We start from the raw sequence: 27,351 nt of genomic DNA on the forward strand, positions 1-27,351 counted from the left end.
CATTAATTTACACAGGTCACTTCAACAGTTTGCCGTAGTATTTTTTTTTTTTTCGTCAACTTTGAACACAGGATGAGCCACTGTGCGTTGCCGCCGCGAAGTTCGAACCGTGCGGGTATTCGTGAGGTGTGCTGTGAAGGTCGTAGTTCACAGTGTATGTACGGTCGCGCGACCTTGTTGTGCCCGGAAAGCTGCTGGTAAACATGGGCACAATTATCCCAACGCTTGAAGTGCACGGAAGGGTTATCTTAACTTGACCGCTGTTATTTCTATTTGCTTTCCGTCTTCGTGAAGCTGAGACGACGAACATCGGGCGAGTTGTGTTCTGATCAACTTGCTCGATCACGCCACTCTGTTTGGTTTGGCACTGAACGCGGATAAGTGAAATATAGTTAAAAAGAAAGATCTATAGCTTTCGTACGTATCCTCGCCATTGTGAAACGCCATGGGAAACATGTAAATGCTCTCCGCAGCTCACCATTAAATTTACTTGAACGCAAATTTGTAGCATTTAAAAGTAAGACGTTTTCGTGATATTCGCGAACACATGATTACATCTTGTGAAACTCGTTCGTAAACGCATGCTGCGTCCTTCCTCCGCTTCCGCGCAGATAGTGCGTGTTGTGCGCACAGAGCCGCATGTATACTGTGGGTTCACGGCACCGATAGTATATAGTAATAATGCTTTATACTTAAGGATCGTTCGTATACACGTATGTCGGCTTGCCAAAGCCTTCGGTTTTGGCTTGGGCGGCAGTGCCCGGAAGTCCAAAGCTCACTCGTCATGTGCACATAATTACGCACCGTAACTAGGCCAACGTAGCACTCTACAAAAGTTATCGTGCGCTTTCCTTCGTTGTCCGTTGGCTTCGTCTGGCTGTAAAGAACAATAATAATGATTTAAAAAAGAACGAACCCCTCGGTTCCTCTTATTCTTGTTGTTGTTTTTTCGCAATTGCGTCTTCGCGCTTCATTAAATTCTCTCCACTTACTCATGCACGGACTAGCTCAACGTGGTCCTCGTGCACCCGAGGAGCTCGTTCGCGCGCTCATTTCAGTTTGCGAAAACAAGGCGCGTAGGTGGCGGCAAAAAAGCTACAGCGACGCCAGCGCCGAACCTCCTCCTCCTCCTCCTCCGGAATCACGGCCTCCGAGACTTTCGACGCAGCGCCGCCGGGTTCGCTCGGGGTTCGAAGAAAACCGCGGCGCGCCACCTCTCCGATCTCGGAGGCCGTCGTCTTCCTAGCCGCGCACGAGGCGCGTGGCGCGCGCGCGCTCGCGTGGTCGGGGCTTTCGACCCGGCCGATCGCACGGAGGGAACGAGTAGTCAGTTGGCGGCCGACGGCCCCAGCGGTGACAGGGCGCGCGCCAGCGCTCGTATTGCGAGCGGTGGATTGCTGTAAGCACGAGGTTGCGCGCCGGACGACCTCGCACGGCGAGGCGTGCTTGACTCTTTTTCTCTTTCGTTCTTTTTTTCCTTCTTCCGAGTCTCTGGTCGCGTCACGTTTCGCAGCGCATCCAACGACAGTGCGGGACTCTCGCGCGTGTCCTGTCACGTGAGTCTGTTGCGACGGCGCCGGCGCTTGGCGACGCTCGAAGGCGCGTGTTTTGTGCGGCGGTTGACGGGCGACGGAGGACGAGCTTTGAAAGCGCCCGGCGAGCGACTTGACTGACGGGGCCGCTTCCCTTGGCAACCTTCGTTGGCTAGGCGAACGGTGAGTACAGGCGACGCGTTGTCTCCGTTTGTTGTTGTTTTATGTAGATATATATCCACCGCTGTGATTCAGTGGTTGTCAATAGGTCGAGGGTCGCATGCAAAAAAAAAAAATATGGAATGCAAAGAAAGAGGCTTGAACAGTGAGATTTAGGTGCACGTTAGGAAGCTCTACACGTGGCCAAAATTAACTTAGTCTTCCCCATTCCCCCTCCTCCCCCCGTCCCAAATTTTCTAGTCCTTCCCATAGAGCGCGGTTTCAGGCGACCACCACACTTTGTACGTGGCAGAAATTCCTCATTTGTTTTGTTTTTTTATCTCGGGGAGACAACGCCGACGCGACTTGTGCACTAAGACATTTCCGAGTTCCTGCGAACCCACCTGGAGAATTTGTGTTACCGGCTACGCAGCACAAGATCTCAACTGACGTATCCGCAGACACTTGACGATTGCATCGTGGTTTCAAATACCTCTAAATGCGAAAACACCCGTGTACTTAGACTAAGGTGCGCGTTGAAGAACCCCAGGTGGTCGAAATTTCCGGCGTCCTCCACTACGGCGTGCTTCACAATCAGAAAGTGGTTTTGGCACGTAAAACCTCATAATGTTTATAGGTAGCGTATAAGCTGCTACGAGGAATGCACTGGGCAATGGGGGCCGGTCCCGGAGGTAGTGCAGTCAGTCTAACGCGGCGCATCAAAGAAGACGACAAAGTGGCACGGGGTGAACGCGCCGAGTATTTCAATGAGGTGGTTGGCTTTGGAACGAGAGAAACGTGCGTACGATTATTGCCCCATTCGTTGTATTTGTTGCAGATACAAAACATACGTGCATAAGTTATATACATAGCGCCCAAGAGAGCCATAGCCCCGTCTACAACCATAAAACAAATACTTCGAATTACAAATATTACTGTAAGCGTTTCTCTGTTATTATTATTATTTGTTTTGAACACGTATATACAATTAACAGCAAAGGGAAATTGAGGAGCAGGCTGGCAACTGACACCGGAAGGGGCACAAAGCCTGCCTACTCTTCAGAAAGGAGGTGACAGCAACACAGAAATGGAAGATAGTAAGGAGGTGAAGAAAGAGGAAAGGAAGGGCAACATGACAAATCTAAAGAATAAAGTAGAACAAGGAGCCAGATGATGCATTTCATCAACAAAGGGTACCAGTCCGGTTGGAAATCTCTTTGATCTTAAAAGTCTTTCTGATGTTAAAAAAGAGAAGAAAGGGGGTTAACCGAGGGTCCCGATTTTATTAGTCATATCATAAGAAGCCAACAAACATTGACACCAAGGACAACATAGGGGAAATTACTTGTGCTTAATAAATGATATGAAGAAACGAAGAATTAATGGAAATTAAAGTGGATGAAAAAACAACTTGCCGCAGGTGTGAACCGAACCCACAACCTTCGCATTTGGCGTGCGATGCTCTACCAATTGAGCTACCGCGGCGCTGTTTTGCCATCAACTTTCTTGGGTATTTATGTGTCCTAGTAGAACCCTGGGAGTATTAGCCAGCGCCACCACACACAGACCTTGGCGGCGGACGTGGGACGTCCTTTTTGCCGCAGGCGTCACGAGAACGTGATCTTTTTGGGTGAAGGCAACTGGTCAATAAACCCACATATTTGATAAGCCAACAATAAACCCACAAATGATTTGAACGAAATACGACTGCAAAGATACAGTTGGTTCTGCATTCCGATCTAACATGCGAATTTTCCATAAGCTGTCCAGCCCCATAAGTAGCAGCACGTCGAAAGGCGCAACATCTTCACATTTCTGTAGAATGAGATATGGTAAGAAGATTTACGTCAAGCTCCTTTTTAAAAGTGCTTTGGAGAACGTCCCGACATGAGATGGCGTACTTACAGCTAATAAAGCAGTGTTCTTTAAGTTTCCGGTATATCACAAAGACGACAGTTATTTGAAGTTACAGAAATGTATTTCTTACTTAACCAGGCTTTAACGGGTAGCGTTTCAGTATGCTCTTTGTTGAATAATGTTTTAGAGTGTGGAGAAATCATCATTTTACGTGTAAGCACGTCATGTCCAGGTAAGCCAATGTAGCCAATAGCGAATAACATGTCCAGCGCAAGGACTAGCTGGAATTTCCTCTTATGAAACAATTCTAGCTATTAGCGAATGCGCGCCCAGGCCTGCGATGAAGTGATGAGTCCATTCTTTTACTTTTCGCGCTTCATCATTGGTCCTAGCTGTGCTCCGCCTGCGTGATCGCCATCGATAAAACCGAGCGATTCACAAAACGGCCTCAGCACGCCAAAGCTATTCGTCAGAGCAGCTATACCAGCCGATCGGGGTGCTGGAGATGTAGCATTATGAGCGAAGTCTGCCGGTTCCCGTGGCTGTGTGAACAAACGATTTTATCCTCTTTGTAGATCTCGAGGAATACGTTTAAAGGAGCGCTAATACGACATCTCCGATTTTTTTTTTCCTGTTTTACTCTAAATGAAGGGCCTACAACTCGAAGCCCTGGAAAAGATACTAGCATATCTCAGAGAACTCTAAATAACTTAATTAGTATAACCGATTTTGTGCGAATTAGGGCCCGAATTCATGAATGTTTTCGCTTGTAAGTGCTATTTGCCATTCGCCGACCGCATTCGCTGAAATGTTCAGCGTCACGCCATGGCCACGGAATTTGCCCTTGCGAGACAATTACAGAGCATGAGAGCTTCCTTGCGACTACGCGCCTATAGTTTCGGTATCGTTTTCTAACAGGAGGCGCGTGTGTCGTGACGCCACGACGCGGAACCTTGTCACGTGGGAGCATCACGACGTTCGGGCGCTGTCCGTCTCGCTGCTATCTCGGGCCGCGCAACGCATGACGCAATGAGCAGACGCGCATTTTAGCAGGCATGTGACCACCTTGTGACCACCTTGTGACCATCTTGTGACCACCTTGTGACCACCTTGTGACCACAACCCATGTGACCACGTTTGAATCAAAATCGATCGATCGATCAATCAATCAATTGATCAATCAATCAATCAATCAATCAATTCAGTATCAAAGTCACTTGGTGGGTACAGACAAAAAGCCATTCATCAGGCTTGACGAGGTCTGCACCCCCGAATACTGGCAATCAAGGGGCATAACAAATACAGCATGCCAACATAAATAAACTTAACAGTGTACAGAAGTCAGGTGTACACATATTTTTACGGTCTTAAATCAGCTGTTATTGTCATAAATACTAGTAAAAGAAGCATAACAACAAATCATTGTGTAGAAACAAATAATAAAATAAGAAAGAAATACGCTCGAACACACGACAGGGTCGCATGAGTACATGAATACTGCGTGAGATTACACACTCTATTGCGAAAGCAAAAAGTACCGATAAATAGAACGTCACAACAAATCGAATAAGACAGTTAGGTGTGGCATTGTGTTATATTTGGAACTCCGGATTATTAAGCAGCGCAGGTATCTGGTATTTTAATATCTGAGTGCCGCACTTTGTACGTGTTCTAGGCGCCTTCCAAAGCTCACGCATTCTCAATGTACGGGCATGCTCAAGCCGGCGAAGTCCGGACAATTCAGTAAGAAATTAATTGTTATTTTTCACTTAAAATTTATAGCGTTTATCTAACATTATAGGGTAAAGCTAATTTACTGGTAATAGATTTAGGGCCCTAAAGATCGGTTCCGTGTGTGTGTCGTATGCAGCATTAACGATGTTGCGAAGGGCTTTCTTTTGAAGTTTATGTAGTTTCCGAGTGTTTGTTTGTGTTGTCGTGCCCCAGACTAAATAGCAGTACGATAATTTCGACAAAAACAGGGATTTGTAAATTAACAATTTTATATTCTGAGGCAAGATGTGGCGATATTTGCGCAAAACCCGTACAGTTTTTGAAAGTTTATTTAATGTTTCATTTACTTCGGAACTGTCCAAGTCAAATGTGTTCTTCAAAAACGACGCCAAGACTTTTAGCTTCGCGCGATATTGGTATATCTGATGACCCAATTTTTAGACTGCTGGTTATATTGAGTTCTTTGTGCTGAGGGCGACATAAAACTGCTTTCGTCTTTCCAGCATTTAAGTTTTTTTTAATTATGGGGTTTTACGTGCCAAAACCACTTTCTGATTATGAGGCACGCCGTAGTGGAGGACGACGGAAATTTTGACCACTTGGGGTGCTTTAACGTGCACCTAAATCTAAGTACACGGGTGTTTTCGCATTTCGCCCCGATCGAAATGCGGCCGACGTGGCCGGGATTCGATCCCGCGACCTCGTGCTCAGCAGCCCAACACCATAGCCACTACCATTTAAGTTTAATGAGTTAGCGACAATCCAAGCGTGAAGTTTATTTAGCTCCACGTTGCCTTTCTATATGAGGCTAGACGGATCACACCCTGTTATGAAAATACTTGTATCGTCTGCGTATATAAGAAATTTTGTGGTACTGTCTATGTTTACTATATCGTTCACATATATGTTGAAGAGTAGTGGGCCTAAGATACTGCCTTGAGGCACACCAGCATGAATTAGCTTTACTTCAGATAGAAAACCGTTAAAAGGGGTTTGCTGCCGACGATGATGAAAATACGATGTGAAGTGTTAGGAAAGCGCCTCTAAATCCATAATGTTCCAGTTTCTCAAGTAAAGACTGGTGATTAATTGAGTCAAATGCTTTAGAGTAATCAATGAATATGCCTAGTGTGCATAGTCGATTTTCAAAGGACTGCAAAATGTGTGTTTTTTTTTTTTGGCTCAGAAGGGCCGTTTCGGTTGAGCAACCTCTCCTAAAACCGTACTGACATGGCGTAATAATGCTGTGCTTTATTGTTAAGTTGGAGATGCGTTCATATATCAACTTTTCAATACATTTTGAAAACACGCGAATAATTGAAATTGGCCTGTAATTAGAGAAGTCGTTAATATCACCGCCCTTGAAAATCACCGATACTTTTGATGTCTGAAGTCCTTTGGGGAAAGCGCCGATGGAAAACATAAGGTTGACTACATGTTCTAAGATAGGTGCGATTATATTGATGGCATATTTTACAGGTTGTATCTGCAAGTCATCAGCATGGGTACACATACTATTCCGCAGGGACATGGCGGAACTTACAATTTCGTGCACCGTAGCGGGAAACAAAAATGCACTATCCATTATTCGTGTTGTTAAGTACTCAAGGCATTTGGGATCGTGCTTACTCTTGACTAATAATGTGAAGTACTCGTTAAAGGAAGCCCCTAATTGGGTGTCTGCTAATGTCTCGCCTCTGTTGGTGATTGATAAAATTGATTCCTATTTGGGGTGGCCTTGCGGTACGGTATTTAGTCGTTTCCAGACTAGGTGGGGTTGCCTACACACTTCGGGAGAAAAAAAAAAGGATTAGTCATGTATATTCGTTTTGCATCTCGGAGCTGTTTGTTTAGATTGTTTCGGAAACGCTTAAAAACCTGCAAGTCAGTCGGGTGTCTTGTTTTCATGAAACGCTGGTAGAGCTTGTCTTTTTCTTTAATACTCTGCAGGTGTTCCCATGTGACCCATGGCTTACGGGCTTTCCGAGTTCGTTTTCTTGACTTAGTCGGAAAACTTTGGTCATACGCCGCCTTAAAGACCCTTGTGAACTCTGTATAGGATCCTTCTGGTTCAGTAGAATCTATGACTTGGCTCCAATCAGCGAGACGCAGATTACAGCAAAATGATTCCAGTGTACAAGAATTTATCCGTCTGTAAGTTTTGACAGGCCGGGGTTTTAATGTGTTGGATGGTTTAGCGTACTGCGTTAAAGGAAAAATAGGGAAGTGATCGCTCATGTTAGAGCTGATGACGCCAGCACTAAGATGCTCGGAGGTAATATTGGTAATAAAGACGTCAAGTAGAGTCGATGAAGTTGGTTGCACTCGCGTCGGTAGGCTAATTGCGTTGATGTAGTTGTTCGCATGCAGGATTCTACAAAATTCGTTACGATTGGATGCTTGCTGCAAGCAGTCGATGTTCATGTCACCTCCAAGGATCACAGTGTCGGCCATATCGTTAAAATAGCTTAGGAAGGTTTCCAGAAATGCAAAGAAATTGGGAACATTCGCGTCGGGTGGACGATACATTACGCTGTACACTCTAGCACCGCTTTACATGGTGAGTATCTTAAGTCAGGGGTAATTTTCGGAAATGCCTGTACAATAACACAGCTGACGTTACATTTAATTAGCATCATGACTCCGTCCCCGTTTTTAGAGCCGCGGTTTAAAAAGTACGAAGTATATCGTGGAGGAGGAGGAAAGAGATAAGGAGAAGGCAGGGAGGTTAACCAGAATAACGTCCGGTTTGCTACCCTACACCGAGGGAATGGGAAAGGGGATAACAAAGATAACAGGGAAAGAGAGGAGGGAAGGAAAGAAGGAAATTGCGGTGAGTTCGCTGACGTGTGTGGGCTTACAGAAATTTCATTAATAGTCACAGATGGTCGCACAAGCCCGTCGTCCTTAAGTAGCACAAAAGTGCCTTCACCGCTTTATGGGCCGACGGGCGATGGGGGCGCTGTTCCAACAGAACCTGCACAGAAAGCGGCCGATTGTCCAGTTTTTGAAAGGCTTTGGCAAGTTCTTGTCTCTCAGGGGTGTATCGTGGACAGTGGCACAGCAGGTGGTCGATGTTTTCTTCGGTGCCACAGACCTCGCATGCTGCGCTGTCACTCATTCCAATTAATGCAGAGTATGCCTTTGTGAAGGCAACTCCTAGCCAAAGGCGACAGAGAAGCGTAGCTTCACGTCGAGGAAGTCTGAGTGGAGGTCGGAGTTGCAGGGAGGGGTTTAGTCGATGCAGTCGTGTAAGTCGCAAGTTTGGCGAGTTCCACTCGGTCAGTGTGAGACTGCGTGCCAGGTGTCGAAGCTGCATTGCGGCGTCTGTCCTCGAAAGCGGAATTGGAACGCTGTGCTCGTCATGATGTGCTGTGCGAGCAGCGTTATCGGCGCAATCATTGCCACTGATTCCACAATGGCCAGGTACCCATTGAAAAACGACCTCGTGACCTTTTTGTTGGACATGATGGTAAAGTTTCGCGATGTCATATGTCAATTGGTCATGGCATCCGTGTCGGAGAACTGACTGCGTGCACTGTAATGCCGGTTTTGAATCACAGTATATCCTGGAATTTGCAACACTTTTGTAGCATCTCGATACCATGTCCCAGTCAACATCACAACATCAAACTGAGAAGCACTGCGGAAAAATAAACATTTCATTTCTTCCTCTTTATTTCTAGCAGACTGGGTATTAACGTGAAGCGCAGAATTTGAATATTTCTTGTTTCGCGACAACGTGCGGCAACTCTGAAACTGATAAGATGTGGTTTTCCATGTTGTTGAAATGAAACGTGTACGCGTGCGTAACTTACTCTATCTTATCAAGGTCGGTGAGCTTTGTGACACGGAGAACACGTGACGACTCAGTTTTCCTCACGAATATTTTGCCTTCTTTTGTCCAGCAGAAACGCCAGGTCTTCTCGTTTTTTTTTTTTAATTTTGCTACTGTCTTTCCAAGCAGCATTTTCAATGCAAGACAAAGGTACTTGTTTATGTATATGGGCTGGGAACTTTGCTGTCCGATGTCAGCAGTGGTGATGCGCTTTTTTCGCACCTTTTCAAGCGGGGCATTCCGTTTAAAACGGCTACGAAACTGGACAACAATATTTTGTCGCCAGGCGCGCCGAGTCGGTACACGGTGGCATATCTCAATGTCGCTCTCCGAAATTGGTTCGTTCATTGTATCCCCAATAGCCCTAAGTATGCCGTCGAGGTTTTCGTTTGTTGCCTTAGGAATACCCTTAATCTCGATGTTCTTGTTTTCAGAGTATTGCTCGAGTTGAACGATTTTCAGTTCATTTTCGGACACCTTGTCATTCAAGATGGTGCATTCACCCGAGGGGGAGCTGCTCTCGGCCTTCAATTTAGCATTTTCTGTTTCAGTTTCTTTCAGTCGGTTTGTCATATCTTCAAAGGTTTTGTTCGTGAAATCAAGGGAAGCCTTGACCTCGCGGAGCTCTTTCCGCAGATCTTTCTCGAGCGACTGGCGCATTTGAGACAGGTCATGTTTTAGATCCTTTACAAGTTTTTCTTCTGAGCGCGACAAGTTCATGGCAGAAGGAAAGGCAGTACACTTCAGTGGCAGCAGCAGCAATGAAAACTGTATATGCTAATAAATTTTGGTTACAAAGAAAATGCAAACCTGCAATCAGTAGAACGACGAACGTGAGCGACGCTGTAAGTTAGCTGCCGCTGCTGCCAAGTGAAGGATGCCGGCCTCTTGCTCCTGTTGAAGTAGTGATGTCCCCTGGTGGCACAGTCGCTTCTCGGAATGACGTCACAGATGACCGTTGCCGATCACCAGAAAATTGAACGATGGCTCCACCAAGGCGAATTTCTTCACGGGCGTATCGGCGATGTTAGTATCTGCAATCAGTAGAATTGGACGAACGGGAGCGACGCTGTAAGTTAGCTGCCGCTGCTGCCAAATGAAGGATCGTGACGCGCGCGCAGCCCCCCCTACCCCCCCCCCCCCCACACACACACACTCACTTCGCGGGGAAACGAAACCGAAACATTGGTTCGTAGAAATCTAGCTACTGCAGTAAGTTGTTTAGTGCTCCCTGAGGCGTACCAGGTATCTTTCCTTGGAGGTCGAGCTCGAGGACCTCCTGCAAAGAAACAACGACTCAAGCCGAAAATGTCGCGTCGGTAATCCTCTAACCGTGACGACCTTCGCTTTTGTAAAGAAAGACGGCAACAAGAAGAGAAAGAAAGCACGATGTAGCGAAACAACTCTGTCCACGTTGTCCCCGGTTCCGTCGGCGGAGGTTAATTTCGGCGCGCGGACAGGAGCGAAATCGGGTCGGACGTATGCCCGACTGCGCTTCGTTGCATTGGCGAAAACACGGACAGTCTCGGGCGCAGCTTGAGGGCACGAAAACAAAAAAAAAGAAAGAAAAGGGGGGAAGGATCAGATGGAGAAAGAAGAGAAGCTTTTTTATCTCGAAGTTATTTTGCCTGCGAGTCCTTTACTTTGTGTACACATCGCGAAGCGAAGCGGGTTATGACACTGTCTCAGAAAGTTACCGCCGCACTCACTTTCAGCCGCGCCGCTTCGCGTTTACAGTCGCAGTTCTCCTTGTTTAGTTCACCGGCGAGTTTTTAAGAGGGTACCAACGTCACGCACTATAACAGTGTTCTTTCTTTCTTCCTTTCTTTCTTTCTTTCTTTCTTCCTTTCTTTCTTTCCTTCTTTCTTTCTTTCTTTCTTTCTTTCTTTCTTTCCTTCTTTCTTTCTTTCTTTCTTTCTTCCTTTCCTTCTTTCTTTCTTTCTTTCTTTCCTTCCTTCTTTCTTTCTTTGTACAGTTGCCTTCTATATTTTTTGTTTCTTCTTACAGCGAAGCTGTTAGCCTCTAAGTGGTCGGCAGTTTTCGGTCTGTGCTCACCGAAAAAAATAAACGCCAGCTGGAAAACGGCTTTTTTTTTTAGTTTACGGCGCAACAGAATTACGTTTTGTCGTATATTCAAATTGCAATTCGATGCTATCCTATCTGCAGGTCGTGTGTCAGTCGCGTAAGTCGTGACGCATAGAGGGCCGCGTATCGAAAACAAACAAAAAAAAAACAAACGTATTGTAAGCGAGTATACCGGCGCGTTCCTTACAAGAACGGGCGCGTTCAGTCAAGGCACCGTGCAACTTTGCCGTTTCCGTGTATGTATTTCTAGGCAAATATCTGGTTTTCTTGAACTTCTTTAGCTATTAAGCATGGTTGGGATAAAAGGAACAAGCAGGCAATGAAGTTCGTAAAGAAAATTTTCGGAATAGTTATTTCTGCAACATATCTATAAATGTACTTCGCAAATTCATACAAATTATTTTGAGGAGCTGTGAAGGTTCATTAAGGTAGCAAGCACGATCTGCTGCTGAGCTCATTTGGCTCCAATGACGCTGGCGGTCTGTACGGTTGATTTTGATCATTCTTTCTACTCGTGATCAGCTCCAATGACGCAATCCGGCGCTACATTCAGTTGTCTTCTAATCGTATTGTATATATGAGTGAAACTTTGTAGTAATTCTGGAAACGCCTGTTACAGCGTGATCAGTGTCCTGTGCGTGAGCTCGCCTGCGATTGCCCTGGCACAAAAATTCGTTACATGTTACCGGTCGCGCACTTACGTCGCGGACCACAAGCGTTAAATGCACCTGCAATATGCTCTTCGGCCGTGGCATATTGTCGCCACACACAACAGGTATGTCCTGATGTAGACGTCCTCAAAAACCGTGTTGCAGATACTACGTATTGCTTCCTCCAGTTTCGCCAGCGCGCATCGCACGTTCCAATAATGTGTCGTGGCATGCAACAGCGGCGTCATTTCTATACCTGGCCACCTACGAGACTTCGTGTGGCGTCCAGGATGGCAAGTGCTCCCAACGCGCGACAGGCTAGAGCTGCGTGGCGTAGTTCCATCTTCGCTGCGTCCAAATTGCCCCCTTCAAGAATCTAATGAACATCAACTGATGCAATGCGTCGTTGCCAGGGTATTAACGCGACAGCGTTAAGGAGCTCGTGTCGCAGAAAAGCCGGTGTCGTCGGCGTCGGTGTTGGCGTCGGCGTCGTCGGCGTTGGCCGTGAGCGATAAATCTCAGCAGGCACTTCATTAATATTTTGGAGGGCCGTGCACACCGGTTTCCGTGGCCTTGGAATTAACTACTTTATTACATCTGGTCGCTGCTCACGTGGCCGCTTTGCGCGACATTTAATTGCTGTGGGGGCCTTTTGTCTGTGGCGTGACCGGTGCGAAGCAGCTGCCGCGGGACATCGTCGCCGCGCTCTGTTTCCGCTTCTGGGGAGGCTCTACTCTGAGCTATAATGTCGTTTCTGTCAGAAGAGTTGTTCTTCCTTGGAGAAGAAGAGTTCCTTCGACAATGGTCATGCCGTTTCCTGTCGGTGGCTGACGGACGCGTACGGCTTAACTTCCGACCAGCCTGGTTCTTACAGCCAGGCCATAAAAAGTATTCATTGAATGTGCATAGAATGTAGGTGCCCGCAATTTCTGTGTGTGTGTTCTGTCGTATACATGATCATTTTTGTATATTTCCATCTCATAGCTTCAATACAAAATTATGTAAAGTGTCTCTGTCACATCATCGTTGTAGATAACCACTGTGTACACTGTATGTATTGAACGTAATTTTATACACGTGACAATTATTTTATGTGTAATTGTGCCTTGCTGTCGGTCTATGTGGTTATATGTTAGCGAGCGAGGACTCGGACACTACTTGGAAAACGTGCCGTGCATACAACGCTTCATTTTTTTTTATATGTTTTCCTCCTGGTGGAATCGCGCCGTGATTGTGACTCAGTGATCGTATCGTCTCTTGTTGAAATAAACTCTTTTCTAAGCACAGCTTGTCATTAAGGGCTGAGAAAACTGAATTCAACCGCTAGCAGGAAGCGGAATTTTAGCGCGACAGCATAGAGAAAGACATTCAACAAGAGCGCACACTCCCATGGAGCCCAGCGGCCGAATTAACTGTATAGCTCACCAAGCGGATGGGATGAACACTTGAACCACACTTCCGGTTTCGGGCGCGCGCGTTCCGAACGATATAGCCGGCACGCGTTACACTGGCTGCGCTACGCAGGCCTTTTCTTTCTTTCTTTTTTATTGCTTTTCCTGCCCAATCGCACGTGGCCTTAGTGCGGAATCGTTTAATTAAAATGATTGCGAACGATCTTTACAAGCACCGATCGAGTCTGTGCCCCGTGCAATTTCATAAAGCAGACGCAAGACGCCTTGTAAGGGAGGAAATGTTCATTCCGCTGTTTATAAATCCTTGTTCTTGGTTTTTTGTGCGTTCGTCCAACGTTGTGGCACCAGGTAAGCAGCAGTAGTTGCTGTACGAAGCTCCACTGGACGGCATCAGCTGAAGAAAGTAAATTACAACCATGTACCATTTTGTATACAGACGTTACAGGAATACGGCGTGTAGAGGCGAAACTTGCGGAAGTGGTGAATGTGCATTATTACAAGCAAAAGCAATGAGCTTTTACATATATACATGGAGTATGTAAAATACCCGACTCATTCCAAGCCGTACTATAAATTTTCAAGAAAACATCTGATTTCCAAGCATTGCCCCATTCCCGGACATTTTTTCCTGCACTTTAAGAGCACAAATGCACGGGCCACTGAGCGTTTCCAAAACAGCTTGGCCTCAGCGGACGCGATACTAGGCTACATATACAGAGGTGGCCATAACACAGGCTCTCAGCCAGACCATGCTAGACGCTCGCAGAATGCCTTCTACTCGCACTCAAGAGAAATGCTTGGGTGCAAAGCCTGTTTTCAGCCGTTCAGAAGACGCAATTTTCGAGTTCTTGGTTTTCGAGCTCCTCGACGCGTTGTCTCTTGCGCGTTCTGCCGGCGCAGGCAACACACTCCAGTGTCATCACTCTTGGCAATCGCTCGTCGCGTCTTCGACATGCGTGAGTACCGAAAAAAGGTATATGCTGGCAGGGCCATTGAAAGCCGTCACAAACTTGTGTCACGAAAACTCAGTACACGGCAAACCAACTGTCACCACGACTGGCTTGCTTTTTTGCTAACTGCGTCACAATCCCAGGCCCGGCGAGCGTGCCTCAAAAACATCCCAAAAGGTAACGAAATTACATTAATTTTGGGGTCAGAGAATGCGTCACGAACTTGTCTCAGCAAGACTCAGTACACGCTAAACTAGCTGCATCACATGGCCGAGCTGATTTTCGCTAATTGCGTTACAAAGTCGTACACGGACAGTGTGCTTCAAAAGTACTCCAAAAAGTAACGAAATTAGTTACAATAATGTTCGGTATCAGAGAAAGCGCCAAAGCTTGCCTAATTAAGATTCAATACACACTAAACTAACTGCATCAGATGGCCGAGCTGCTTATTGCTAACTGCGTCACAAAGCCGGGTGCAGTGAGCGTGCTCAAAAACTACCGAGATAAGTTATAGTAATGCTGGGGCTCATAGAAGGCGTCGCAAACGCCTCCCGGTACGAGTCGTTAACTCAAATTAACTACGCCGAGACGGCCGAGCTGTGTTTCGCTAACTGCGTCACAAGTCTCGGGCTCCGCGTCTTAAAAGCCCAAATCGCTTGAAATGCGTCGCGACGAGTGTCAAACAAAATTTCTCACCTTGCCGCATAGCCCTATAGAGCAGTGGTGCCGTGTCGAAGTGCATAGGCAACGCCAGAACACGCCGGGAGCCCAACAAATTCGCTACATCCGAAAGAGACGGGTCTCCGAACAGGCTAAGTTCACATGCGCAACCGGCCTCGCTGACTTACGCGGTGGCCTGTCTGGCGCATGACGCATTGCATCTGTCGCGTCTGGCGGGCCGTTAGCTTATTGCTAGGTGACGCAAGAAAAATAAGCCGCAAAGTATAAGTTCGGTTATACGCAAGACTTCTTAGATTTAGCGTGAAAGAGTAAAAAAAATAATATAAGACTAAGTTCAATTCACGTTCTTTTTTTTTTTTCGAGGCTCGCGTCAACTAACGGATGGGATTAACACTAGCCGTGACGTGTTTCCCGTTGCCACTCGTCGCCGAGTGTCCCCTCTTGCTGAATTTTTTTTTCTCTATGGCGACAGCGTTAAGGGGCCCCGTGTGGCAGAAAGTCCGGCGTTGGCGTCCAGCGTCGGACATCGCTTCGGTAAAACGAATGTCGAACTACACATAGCTAGCCACGCACCCCCTACATGTGGCGCAAGGAAATTACTGAACTAATTGAATTTCTCGAGGTAAAATCCATAGTAAATTGTATAAAGTAAGACCTAAACACAACCTACAGACATGATAGCGTAGGGTTGTAATTTGAATTTACGAGAAAACATAATTCTGCATTACGCGGAAACTCAAACGCAAACCCCTTTTAGTTCGATAGCGTTTTCCAGCTGCCGCTTGAGGTCTGTCTTCGAAGGAGCGGCGCGGCCCCCTCGGTTCCTTTTTACTAAAAACTGCATTTTTTTTCCGATCCTCGTTCATGTTTCCTTCGTTCGTTTGTTTCGAAAAACAAAAGAACGAGAACGAAAGAATGACAAGGAGGAAAGGCTTGGGCGAGGATGTCGGGCCACTTAGCGGGCAGCTGTCGAGAGCAGTTCGCTAAGAATGACTAACTGTGCGCGCGGCTTTGCCGCACAGCGCCGAGACGTCGTCGTGGAGACTTCGTTGCAGTGGCGACGACTTTTCGCTGCCTCCGTTTTCTCTCTTTCTCTCTCTTTTAATTTCTTTCTTTCTATTCTTTCCCTTTGAAGTGCAGTTTTGGCACTGCACGGCCATGCTGCGACGAGCTCGTTCCGTGCAGTTGCTAAAGTGGAGCGGGCATGTTTCAGCGCTGATAGGCGGCTTAGAGCAAGACGTGCCTTCTTCTTGCGCCTGCGTAGGAATGCGTGGTCAGTCGCGGTTCCTTACGTGCTTACGTTCTTTCTTTTTTGCTTTTTTCGTTTTTTTACCGAGCGCGTTCCGTAAAACTCCCTTCTGACAGGCTCCTATGCACTTGCGTGCGATGTTCCTTTACTTTGTGTTGTGTTGAAACCTTCGGAAGAAAAAAAATATCTTTCCTCTTATATACTATGCTCTAAATTTAGATTCGTTTTTTGTTTTCTCTTCTACACCATCTTCATTTTTACGACACGTCTAAGCAGAGGAGGAGGCACCAATGCGCTTCTTAGACGCATCTAAGTGTTTAAAAAGTACTTTTTTTATATAATCTCGCGTTTCGGTGTCCTTGATATTTACGTTTTTCTGAATGCCCATCTTCAATGGAGCTTTTTTTTTTTTCTTTTGCCCGCGCCGCTAGAGCAGATTGGTCTGCCAAGCTGCCAGCGTACTCTTATTTCTCCTACTATGGCCCCACTGCTACGCGCTTATAAGGTTTGGTGCCCTACATGCCAGCTTCGCAAAACTTTAATCCCTTAGTCCGTCCGCCTCTTCAGGCGCATACTTCCGCCTTTTGATTTGCATTCTTGTTTCTCGTTGACTGAACGACTGATCCCTCACGCGAACACCCGAAATATAATTCCCACGCCACGTAGAGCATTGAGAGATGCGTGCGACTTTAATTTTTTTTAATTTTTAGTAGGGAAAAGGGGTCAACGAAAAGTGTTGCTTCTTGACTCTATAGCTTGGACAAGAGTACCTAACGTGCGTGACAAATTCCCATCGAGGTCTTTTCCTTCGGAGCGCTTTCGGGTAACTAGGCGATAGGCCCTTTACAGAAAAGCTCCTGGGACCGTGGTCTCGTGCGTCTGCAACGTATACATAATCACCCTCAGTTGCACTTTGCTCTTCGCAAATAGACAGGACGTGTGTCCAGTGACTTCGCGAACAACACTTTGCAATGCGTTGAACGGGGTTTAAGTCACCAATCCGGGACCTCAAAGAGGTGCGACGTAATGCTAATGCATTCCCCTCGCATTTACCACTAAATCACCTCTGAATTCTTTTTTTTTTTTCGGTACTCTTTCCCCCGTTCTTTAATTTAGGGTAACCAACGGGGTTCAGCCTGGTTTAAGCTCCTTGACTTTCCCTTATCACTCGCATATCTCTGCTTATCTCTTTGTGCGCGCGATTAGTGTGCCACCATGCACGAAAGGAAGGGCTCGATGCATTGCTCGAAGAGGTTCAGTCTCGAGAAGCTACCCGTGCGTCGAAATAAATCTGACCTCGCACGACGTGGACAACGCGAGCAGCGTGGAGTTAGGCTTCTCCGTCACGCAGCAATGTTAAACTAGAAGCACCCTTTTGTGGCGCGGGAGTTCTGGAGAGATGGGGAGTGTAGGATACGCGGTAAGGAGGTTAAACCAATTAGGATTGCAAATAGGGTGATGTTAGCCGGTTCTGCACCCGGTTTGCTACCCCGCTCTGTGGGAGAAGGGGATAACACAAAAAAAATCACCGCACAAGCACTCCGTACAGATGGTTAACCAGCGAAGCTGAAACGTGTAGCCCCGGTATTTATCACTTGGCTAATTCCGAAGGTTCATTAAACGACAGCTTGGTAGAATGCCGGATTCTTGCTACGCAGTTGGTGCTTGCTTTCGGCTGCATGAGCTTGTTTTTGTGCCCGGGCTGCAGCAGAGTTACGGCTTAGACGAGCTCGTTCCTGGTTCTGCTCGAGACGTTGCTGACCGAAAGCTGCCTGCTCCTCAGGAGTACTTATGACGCGTGGCCTACGCATTTCGGAGCCTCATAGAAACTGCTGCGCACGCACTCGGCTGCGAAGGAGAGCAACGACGTCACTACTGGCGCAGCCAATCGTGTGCCTATCTTTCTCTCTCTTTTTTTTTTGCGCATGCGCATGGGGTAGCGCCGAAGGAGTTTTCGGCGTCTAGGCGATGCACGGACGTATCGGCTCGACATATGCAGCTTCGCTGTAAATGAAGAGAAAGGAAGATGACGTGTTAAGGGGACATTAAAAAGTCAGTGAGTGAATAAATTTTATTTCGCAGACAAAGCTGTTGATGCATGAAGGTGAGTCTCCATCCTATTCTAAGTAACCGTGGTCCTGTGCTGATAGCCTGCGCCTGTTCACCAGCTGAAGTTAGTCCTCAGGTTTTGGGCTTGTCAGCTGTACCTGCCACTAGTCTTCTGTTGCTGCTTGGATAGACGTTGCCCGCGGGTTCTTTTTGCATTCCTAGACCATGCGGTAAAGGGTGTTCGGTGTATTGCAGAATTGGCACTCTCTCGTAAATCTTGAGGGGTACATTGTGTGTAGTAGACTGCCGCTGGAGGTAACTGCGCATGCGAAGTTGGCGTAGTATGACGGCTTCTCTGTTAAGCTTTATGTGTGGCGACGGATATTCACTCCTGTTCTTGTAACATTAAAGAGAAAAATAATTTACTTGAGCTGTAGTATTAAATTACCTTTATGAAGTACAAAAAAATTTACCATTAGTAGAGGCCTGCTAAGCCAAAAAAGAAAGACGCAGAAACGAAAAGCGAAGATCGTTACGCCGCCTCCACTTCTCCGCTCCAGCTCACTGTGATGTCAGGAATTTTCACAAATTAATTTTTTAAATTTGTTTTATTCTTTCTCTCTCTCTCGCACATGTCGCATTCCTTTGCCGCTCCCCCGGTACAGGTTGGTCAACCGGAGATTATCTTTAGTTAACCTTCCTGTCTTTCCTTTGCCTTTCTTTCTCTCTTCACGAATTTGACGAACTCTGACTTACTTTGAAAAAGATATATATATATATATATATATATATATATATATATATATATATATATATATATATATATATATATATATATATATATATAGGTTTAAGGGCACACTGGAAATGACACATGACACAACGCTTGCGTCATTTTCTTATTTTACTTTGTTTTGTGTTTTATTTTATTTGCACGCCTTCTGTGAGCGGTTGTTGTGTTTGGCGCTGCGATCGAGCGTGCATTGTGCGCCTGACGCGTATATGCGCATCCTTTGATGCCGCCTTTACTCCGCGGAGACTCCACGACGCCTCCGCGAGAATCAGTGGCGAATTACGCATCGCATTACGCTAAAGGGCACGCACATGGGGAAAAAGGGGAAGAAAGTTGGGGAAAGCTTTTCCCGAAAGCCGCGACCGAGGGATTTCATTTTCTTTCCTCTTTTCGGTCGTTCCAAATGGATCCCGTCGAACGACCCGCGAGGAGGGAGCTTTTTAACTGCTCAAGTGGGCCTTTCGGTTCCGTGCGACTATGAGTTTGGCAGCGCGAAGTTGAGAGATGTCGAGGGCGGGAAAAGAACAGAAAGAACAAATATCTTCGAACTCAAAATCGTTTGTCTCAATCGTTCCCGTATTAGCGGCGCCCGACGCCTTCGCGGTGGTGCCCCGGAATTGTCTCCCTTCTCCTGCTTTCGATCGAAATTCAATTTTCGCCTTCTCGGCGACTTCGCTTCGCTGGCTTTGTGGCATCGCTAATCTGACGTGATTCTGGCTAAATGTTTAAAATGGCGCCTCTGGTATAGCCTAGCTTTCGGGACTTTCCTCTGTAGTGTGTGTATGTGTGTACGTGTGTGTGTGTGTGTGTGTGTGTGTGTGTGTGTGTGTGTGTGTGTGCGTGTGTGCTTGCGTGAGTGCGTGAGTGCGTCTGTGCGTGAGTGCGTGCGCTTTAATTGCAACGAAATCACCCTGTGTACTACGTGTTATCTGGGGAATCATTGTGTTCATTTATCCGCCCTAATATTGGTTCTCACGTACCGAATGATGGTCCTCAGTTTTTTTCGCGACAACTAGCGGACAATAGTTGAATCTACTCAGTAGAGAAAATGACAGCGATAGACGACATACACAGCGCTGACTTCCAACAAGATTTAACAACAACAATAAAATCTTGTTGGTAGAGAAAATGAATTGGCATTTGACACTACTTCAATGTTAGATGCTGTTTTCTTTCGTGATTATTTGGCATATGTTTGATCTAAACACCAGCGAGGTACGCTTTCAGGTCATTCGTATCACCACGCATCATCATGCTTCATCATCAATCCCGTCGCAGCGTACGAAATACCGCGTGAACTAATTGCGCAAGTTTCACTCAGTATCACCACATATGCTCCGGAACAGAGCTGCCCTGTAGCACGCGTGAAAGTGTCGTTTTATTGGTCGCAACAATGCTCACAGTGAATCAATTATATGTGACACATGGCGCGGGGTGCAAGATATTGACGGGCCACCTGCGTTTCCCATCTAGTTTCTTTTTTTTTTCTTTTTCGTCTTCTTCCTTTCTTTTGGAGAAAGTACGTCTCTAGTAATGACCCAAGCAAGCGCAATACCACTCAGTGAATAGTAGTGCTCTACTGTCCTTCCGAGTAATCGGCGAAGGTATACATGAGCGCCGTAAAAAAAGTTGTCAACCGAGCGTGGCACATCTGTTGCGGCGTGCCACTCTTGAGCGTATCGTCCCGTACCGTGTGCAATGACGCAAACGCGAATGACCCGTCGCAGCGAGAAGCTAGGAGTCCTCTATGCTTTTTTTTTCGTAAGTTTTTTTTTTCTATAAAGCCACACGGTGGATAGCTTTGATCACCCGCTTTTGCTTCCCCTCTGCGCTCGGGTTGCTGAGCGGGCCCTAATTATGGCGACATCGTTTCGATCAGGCCCGAACACAAACGATCGCATTTCCGTGCTTCTATATACAGAAGCCTGATTAACGAAACCACCCAATGCCGGTTTAGTAGCTTGTTCAATTTCCATTTCTTTTTTCCTCTTCGCGCCAACTATATATGAGAGATCACTTCTTTTATAAAGAAAACGGAAGCCACGGCGAGCGACTGCCCTTCTTTCATATGCTTTCGCGCTGCGCGTACTATACGCGTCTCTCTCGTACTCGCGTTCTCAGCGACGCGGGGTCGTGCGGCAAGCTCCGGCGGCGTCTCTTCATTGCTAATGCAGAGCAGCTCAAAAAGCGCCGGCGCATACGCCACGAGTTGGTGGGGGAGACGGTGTGTATGGGGAACCGTAGACGCTAATCATTGCGGTATACCCGAGCGTACGATTGTTTATTTTCTTCTTTTTTTTCACTCGAAAGCGCTTATGGAAACGAAACGAGGTATAGGTCCCCCACCTCGTTATGTAACGGCCTCGTCTTGTCTCGTCTTGTCTTCTTTTTTTCTTTCGTTCTCTTTCGCGCCACGGGAACGACTGGGGTTGAAGAAGACGGGAGCCCGCGTAGGGGAGTTCCAACTGGAACGAGTCGGCCGTGTCAGGGGTGGGTTACGAACAGAGAAAGAGGCAGGGGGAGGGGGGAGGGAGGGATTGCATGGGCTGCGCCGGTGCCGGAGAGTAGGAAGGGGGCAACTTATTCTTGAGAAGCACACGCTATGTGCGAGCGAGAAGGGTAACAAAAAAAAAAGGAACGGCGTTGAAAGATACTCGCGTTAGAAATGAGAGCGAAGTAGATGGCAGCGGGGTTGAACGCATTGCATGCCTGTAGCATACCTTGTACAAGCGTGCACTCAGAGCGAGAAAGACAAAGGAAACATGGGAAAAAGAGGCAAAAAAATACAAACGCTTATGCGTCTCGTTATGAGTAAGAAAAGTTCCCGAGGCTTAGACGGAGGGGAGGGGGGTCAACTTATACTCTCCCAGACCCGAAATCGCACCCTCCTCGTCGTCCTTCCCTTTCTCATATTTCGACCCTCACTCACGGCACCCGTTTTCCTCCTGACTGAATGATATTACAGGAAAGATGGGAGGAGGGGCATTGGCCGACAGCGCCTCTCGCAGTTCTGATGACGAGGATGACAGAGAGACTAGAAAGTGGAGCCGCTTGAGGGGGCGACTGAGTGGCGTAGTCGATGATCTGTTGTCCGAGCACTGAGGCGGAAAGCTGCCTATTTGTGTTTTTATCAGTCTCGTGCTTGTGGGGGCGGGGTAGTTGTGGAGTAGGGACGTAGCTTCTTCTAAGGCACAAATTTCGTGGGGAGGCCAGTACCGTCCGTTGTGCGTCATTTCCTGCGGTACGAGTGAGGGACGCGAATGGCTTCCCTTTCGCTGCTCGGAGAGAGAGAGAGAGAAGAGCACAGAAACAAGACGTACCAGTGAAAGGCAAACCGTTAGGATGTTTAGTCCTCGGCACTTCGAGCCTCCAGACTACGTAGCTCATGGGAGTCGCTCCCGGAGCGATTTCGGTGATGTTCTCGGTAAAGCCCAGTGGTAGTCAGCGAACTCTGAATATATTCAAATTTTGTCCCACAGTTTAGGTTTCACATTTCGCGAAGTGGAAACGCGCTCACCATGTGCGCAAGAAGCAACGAAGCTGCGCTATACATAGCGTTGCACTCGTGGACTCACTGTAGCAAGAAGGAAAGAAAGTCTAGTGGCTCATAAGGAGAAATGCAATGCGATCAGTAATCACATCTTTGCGTATCTATAGCGCCAATACTCGCATTCAGCATAGTTCTGTGTATGGCGCTTTTGCTATGAGCGCCTGCCACGATATCTCAGTAGCTGTGGCGTTGTACTGCTGATAACGAGGTCGCGGGTACGAATCCCGGCCTCTGCATGCGACCGCATTCCTCTACGGACGGAATACAATAACGCACGGGTATCCAGGTCAAGGCACAGGTTAAAGAACCTGAGTGTAGACAAATAAACAGGGTCCCATCACTGCGACGACGTCTCTCGTAGCCCCAGTGTTTCTTTGGGATGCGTGGCTTTTGAGCTAGTCGGTTTGAAGTAGTTACTGTGATCGTAATGCTTATGCGACGCGGACAAGAAAGAACGACAAGAACGGAGCGCACAGTCCTTCCTATTATTGTCCACCTCGCATGAGCGCTGCGGGCACAGTAATTGCTTTGGATGTTAAACCCCACACGTCGGGGAAATGTTCTTACGTATAAGAACCCATTAAGTCGTCCGTCCTCTTCGACAAAAACCTTCGCTGTGGCTTATTTACGGACACCAGTGCTTCGGCCTTCCGAATCCCTACGGGCGTTCAGAATTAAGGGCAGCGCGCTAGCCTCGAGACGGTCTGTTCCACGCGAAGAATGAAGGATGACGTGGCGGTAAGCGACGAGTGAAAACTGAGCTAGGGGATAGGGGACGCCGAGAGAGAGGGGGGGGGGAGAAAGGGGGTTAGCAGTTCCGACGGCTCCGACGAGGGAATCCACGTCTCTCGCGCGGTCTTCGTGGTCTCGCTGACTCATCACCGCTACATACTCCCTCGCGCAGAGAGCGGGCGATACATACAACTTCGCGGGGCGTTGAAGTCTCATCGCCACGCTGCAGCAGCGCTTGGCGTCGTCATACGTTTCGTACTCCAGCGCGACCGTCCGCCGCCCCGACCGGCCCTCCTCCTCCTCGGCCTCCCGATACTGTACCCCGCCCCAACCCGCCCCAACCCGCCTTGCGTTCACAGAGGCATCGATTTGTTACGCGCATAACGTATACACTGTGCTTCTCCGGGCACGGACCTCCAGCAAATGGCGGAGCCACATGTACGGGGCTGCGCTCGGCGTTGTTCGCTAGATTGGACGGGCTAATCGCTATGCGGTGGCGGCGGTTACTTCGTTTTCTTTCTTTCTTTCTTTCTTTCTTTCTTTCTTTCTTTCTTTCTTTCTTTCTTTCTTTCTTTTTGTTCTCTCCCTCGCCTTGCAGTTCACTTAGTGCGCACGTTCGCTGCCAGTATTCGGCTGAGTGGGCAAATGGGAAATAAGAAGCGAGGGTGCTCCCCCCTCTCTTCTCTAAGTGACCGACTGAAGTCACCCCGCCCGAGTTTGAATGTTCTTCGGTAAACTGCTCGGAGACGACGGGAAGCGAACGTTGCAGAGCGTTGTGCCCGCTAGGAGTATACGCTTGGGCGCGTGCCTGCGTGTGTCGGTGGCGTGGAGTTCCCAAAATTATATGGACTCTCCTCGTCGCGACGGCGTTTGAAGTGGATGGTGGAACCTTCATTGGGTACTGTATAGTGCCTCCTCGTAAACGATGGTGTCGATTGTTGACCCTCTCCCTACCGTTGTCTCTCATTCTCGCTCTCTAGATGATGACGAATTCGCCTTTCCTTTTTTCCTGTTGTGTTTCTCCTGCCGCCCGCCGCATTTGTCCTTCGGCCAATCTCTAAACGATGTCGACTTCCCCAGCTGGGTATCATCCTGTGTACGCTCCGCGCAATCTAAGGATTAGTCATCGATATTTTATTTGGTGGTGAGACATGATGGCAAGTGACTGAGCCGATTAGCCTGTGAAACCAGATGACGATTTGCCCATTTCTGGGTTCCATGATCTTTCGCATGTTCGCCATATTGAATACGGTTTCGGGGTATTCGTTGCGCAGACAAGATGGACAGGAGTGTGTGTGTGTGTGTGTGTGTGTGTATGTGTGTTGTGTGTGTGTGTGTGTGTGTGTGTGTGTGTGTGTGTGTGTGTGTGTGTGTGTGTGTGTGTGTGTGTGTGTGTGTGTGTGTGTGTGTGTGTGTGCGTGCGTGCGTGCGTGCGTGTGCGCGCGTGTAGAAATTGTGAATAATCTTATTAGTTATGCGTAAGTCCGCAAAGCGGGAGGCGATTCATGAAAGGAAGTCAGCATTTAGTCTTGCTTTCGTGAAGGGGCCGTTTACTTTCGGCGCGTTACGAAACGAAAGCCGCGCGGGTCCAGGAATTCGGGCTTGTCGGAGGCTCGCTCGCATCCCAGTCGGAATACGGAGCTCGGTAGCGCGCAGTCATGCGACGCTCCCTTCCGCAGTCCGTGCTTGACAGCAGAGTATGGATACCGACCTCGTTTCCGAGTTTGGTTGGCATGCGAGGTTGAATAAGGCACCTGCGAACAAGCAACGCCGCTGAAACATTAAGACATGTTTTTTTTTGCCGCAGTTGAACACTCACAAAAGAAAGACACATAAAGACATGTCTTTTAGCAAGCACCAACTAGGCCAACAAGCAGTTCTGCTGAAACACTAATTCCCTGAACTGGTCAGACACGTCGCACGCGTTCCACTTTCTGAAAAAAACGTAATCACGTGACGTCATGTCACGTGACCTATTTGAAGGTCACTTGAAGGTCAATGGTGGCCACCGCCGGGAGGCGACCGACGGCGCGATATGAGGCCCCATCTGCAGCTTGTGTGACGTCATCACGTGACGTCATGTCACGTGACCCCACTTCAGGGTCAATGGTGGCCACCGCCTGGCGTCGCAAGAAGGCCCGAAACCTACGTTAATATGCTTTGCATAAAAGGAAAGTATGACGACAATAAAGCGTTAAAACGTAGGTTAAACACCTTTACCGCGTTACCATTTCTCATTGGGGCTTTCTCCGAAGTGCCTGACAAAAAAAAAAGAAAGAAAGAAACAACTTTTGGCCCCACTGTATGCATGGAGCTGCTTTGTTCGTCGTTACGTGTCAAAAGCCTTCCTTCCTTCGAGCGAATCGCGAGGCGTCGCATCGCCGCGCCAGCGACGCTGCTCACCACCGACTAGCCTCTTCGTCGCTTCGTCCCCGTGTCTCAACGTCGCGCTGTGCTCGTTCGACGAGTATAATTGGATTTCGTGCCAAACTCGATTTTGCGGAAACGGTGCCCGAAGACTTAGAAAAGAAAGGCTCCGCGACGCGAGAGAGATACATAATGTCTCTCTTCTTCTCTCGAGAGCCTCGCGAGAAAAGTCGAGAGGGCGCCAAATTCGGGCGGTTTTAAAACGCCCTAGGCGCTCGTGCTGCTCACGTATATATACACAATACACGCCGTGTACGTAGGTCTCTCTCTCTCTCTCTCTCTCTCTCTCTCTTTGGCGTATGGCAGAGATCTTGTGAAGCATACCCGGCAGCGCACCCACATAGACGGGAAGGTACGGGAAGAAAAAAGAAAATGTATATTTTGCAAGCAGCTTGTTCGTGCCTGCATCGCCGCACTTTACAAAAGAGCGTATTGGAGCGCGAAGAATTACACGCTGCAGGACGAGGGGGGGGGGGAGGGGGGGAAGGGATGGGTTGCGGTGTAGCGCGAGTGGTGGCGAGATAAACGGCGCGGTTGCCGTCTCAAGATGTGGCCCGCCGTTCATGCGTTTATATGAGTACTGACATTACAATTTCAGCCATTTATTTATTTATTTATTTATTTATTTATTTATTTATTTATTTATTGCGTTAAACGACCGTCGTGCACTGTAACATAATCTACACCCTAAATGTGGAAAAGGGTGTAAATGTGTCTATAACTCACACACTTAAGGTGTTATCTATAGAACGGACACCCTAAGGGTGTGAGTTATAGACACATATACACCCTTTCTCACTTTTAGGGTGTAAATTATTTTGCAGTGTGAACCGCGAAGCACCGGCAAAAAAGTACTAGCGAGCCCCTCGGAGCGCCTTAAATGAATCACTGTACTAGTTTTCTGTGAACTAGCTCGTTTTCATTTCGTTTCTCAAGTGTGGTATGTGTGTCTATATCGAACCAACGCAACTATAGTCGGTTACAACTTTAGAAAAAAGGGGGCGTTTACTCCTCCGACACGGATGCACACGAGCATCCACCAATGGGCGCGCACTCTGGACCGACCTCATGCGCCGGACGGCCGGTGACTTCGCCGCTTCGGTCGTCTGGGCGGGGCCTCCCCTTTTTTCTAAAGTTGTATCCGACTATAGTAGCAGCACGATACCCAATCGAGCAAGCCACGCAGCGAGTGCCGAAACGTCGAGGTGTCCCGATTCTTGTATACGTGAACACCTTCCGCATGGTGACGTCACGACACGTGATGTACGCGTATGAGACTCGAAAACTAAACTGGCTCGTAGAAAAGCTATTACTTATTTATTTCAACATACTTCAGCCCCGAAGGGCTATCACAGGAGTGGGGAAATGCGCACACGGAAAAGCATAAAAAGAGCACTGAACATGAATGATCAGTACTGTACGATGGAAATTCATCGAGTGGTCAAGATTTTACGTAACCTGGCAGTGCATTTCATAATTCTTTAGAACAGACAAGAGAAAACTGTATTTAAAAGCATCAGCATGATGGTGAAAAGTGGACATATCCAACTCATGGTGATGTCTGGTGGTAGATGTAAGTAACTCAGGGCGCTCTGAAATTTGCTGTAGTACATTTTTCTAGGATTTCGAGGTGCAGGAATTCCGCCTGACGAA

The 27,351-nt window shown here is 47.7% G+C and overlaps 1 protein-coding gene and 1 non-coding gene across 4 annotated transcripts in view; one reads left to right on the plus strand and one right to left on the minus strand.

The window, feature by feature from the left end:
• Positions 1 to 27,351, plus strand: part of LOC139056185 (EGFR adapter protein-like) — a 259,948-nt gene that overhangs the window by 64,739 nt on the left and 167,858 nt on the right. The window lies entirely within an intron of this gene.
• On the minus strand, positions 3,104 to 3,176 carry TRNAW-CCA (transfer RNA tryptophan (anticodon CCA)). Its single transcript has one exon. It is a non-coding gene; the product is annotated as a tRNA-Trp (tRNA).

The sequence above is a fragment of the Dermacentor albipictus genome, chromosome 2 (genome assembly GCF_038994185.2).
Source record: "Dermacentor albipictus isolate Rhodes 1998 colony chromosome 2, USDA_Dalb.pri_finalv2, whole genome shotgun sequence".
Taxonomy (NCBI): domain Eukaryota; kingdom Metazoa; phylum Arthropoda; class Arachnida; order Ixodida; family Ixodidae; genus Dermacentor; species Dermacentor albipictus.